This window comes from Octodon degus, unplaced genomic scaffold (assembly GCF_000260255.1).
Source record: "Octodon degus isolate 3935 unplaced genomic scaffold, OctDeg1.0 scaffold00091, whole genome shotgun sequence".
NCBI lineage: Eukaryota > Metazoa > Chordata > Mammalia > Rodentia > Octodontidae > Octodon > Octodon degus.
Genome location: NW_004524667.1, coordinates 3,897,083 through 3,899,184, shown reverse-complemented (window position 1 = coordinate 3,899,184; position 2,102 = coordinate 3,897,083). Strand labels below are relative to the sequence as shown.

The following is a 2,102-nucleotide window of genomic DNA, read 5'->3' as shown; positions in this document are numbered from 1 at the left end:
CAACTCAGAACCAGACAAGCGGGCATAACTGCTGGCATGTGACCACTACCTGAATGTCCAGAAACAGAGATCATCAGCTGAATCTATCTCAGACGACAGCTTAATGCTGCAATTGTGAATATTTGGAAGAACTACTTGTGTCATATAATAATTGGAAGTGAAGACATAAAGCTCCTTTTACAAAGTTTTTCTGGTGGCTGGTTTCTATCATATTAATTTTTAAAATCATGCTTCATATGTAGTATGTATATTTAATAGTATAATTGTCAAACATTTTACAAAATAAGCAATTGCTTCTCATTTACTTTGAAGAATGTACCATATAGATTAATAATTTAATCATAGCATATAGTCTAATATATTTAAAATAAGAATTAAACTTATGCATAAGAAACAGTCTCACCAGGAACATGGAAAATCCAATAATTGTTTATCCTTAACAGGGGTGTGTGTGTGTGTGTGTGTGTGTGTGTGTACTGGTTTGATGTTTGACTGGTTTTGTTGTTTTGGATGCTGGGGACTAAACTCAGAGCTTAATACATAATAAATGCACATTCTATCATTAAGCTACAACCCAGCCTCTCTTACCTTAACAGGGATTAAAATACAGTTCAATAAAAAATAATTTAGTAAATGACAAACAGAAATTTGCAGGCTTTCATGAATCTAAAATATAAATTTTATAGAAACTGTCAAAAAATGGAATTTAAATTGTTATTTATTAAATGGAGACTATGGGGCTGGGGAGATAGCTCAGTAGAATAAGCACTTGCCAGGCAAGCGCAGGCCTGAGTTGAATCCCCGGTTCTGCCAAAAAAATAAAAAATAAATGGAGACTATTCAAGCACAGTAGTCTGTAGTATCTGATTTCTCCCCAAACCAGGAAACTCCAAGGGAGAGTTTGAATAAGTCATTAATTATATTAAGTCTCTATGGTGTGCAAATTGCTTACTTTTAATTCAATGTTTTCATTTAATGAGATGGGATTTTCCCAAGACTGATGCATTGTGTATTTCAGTGTATATATTGATATCTACTTAATAATTTTTGCATTACAATAAAATGTACAATAATCAAGTATTATATGCACAGGATAGGAAATAGAAAAAACTATCAAAATGTTTATTCAAAACATTAAGTACCTGATGTTAAAATAACGTCCTAATGCTGGTGATCAACAATATGAATGTATAAATTTCTATAAGAAGTTTTTTAAGTTGTACTTTACTCACACAAATATTTGATGCTAAAAAATATATTTTACAAATAAGTCTTCGAGTTTTCAAATAATAGAAGAAAATTTTCTACAGCCCAAACAGCATAGGATATGATTTATGGCAAGCAGAAAAAAAGGGAATCTAACTTTCTTTTAAAACTCTAGAATTAGTTCTTCTCATGATCTTCTTGAATTTTCCAATACATTTTCTTACATTAAGAACATATTCAAAACTTCAGTATATCAGAACAGACTATGCTTTTGGTACTCTTCTCAAAATTGTGACAGTATTGTTACTTTTTAATTAAGAATGTATTTAATTGTTGTCATGTGATAATATTACAGTGATTAAGATAGGATTTATCTAGCAATTGTGTATTTGTTTACTTTTTAGTTTTTTTAAGATTCAGGGTCTTGCTATGCAATTCAAACTGACAGCAATCCTCCTGTCTCAGCCTCCCTACTGCTGAAATTAGAGGTGTGTGGGGCCAGCACGACATCTGGTACTGGGGATTGAACTCAGGACCTTGCACCTGCCAGGCAGGCACTTATGCTGCCAAGCTATCTCCCCACCCCCTATCAATTATTTATATTTTTATTTGGTGATGAGGTAAAGGTGAAAATTATTAACATTAAAGTTATTAAGATAATGTTTTTATTTAAGTGAAGCATACAAAATTATCACTACCCATGATAAACATCACATGATCATCTCAATAGATGGAGCAATACCTTTTGACAAAATCCAACATCCATTCATGATAAAACCACTGAAGAAAATAAGTCTAGAAAGACCCTACTTCAGGGGGCCAGCAAGATAGCTCAGTAGAGTAAAGCAACTGCTTAGGTAAGCTTAGGCAAACACAGGGACCATAGTTCAATCCCA

The 2,102-nt window shown here is 32.7% G+C and overlaps 1 protein-coding gene across 2 annotated transcripts in view; it reads right to left on the bottom strand.

Moving 5' to 3' along the window:
* The window catches only part of Prex2 (phosphatidylinositol-3,4,5-trisphosphate dependent Rac exchange factor 2), a 303,532-nt gene that overhangs the window by 206,157 nt on the left and 95,273 nt on the right, over nucleotides 1-2,102 (bottom strand). The window lies entirely within an intron of this gene.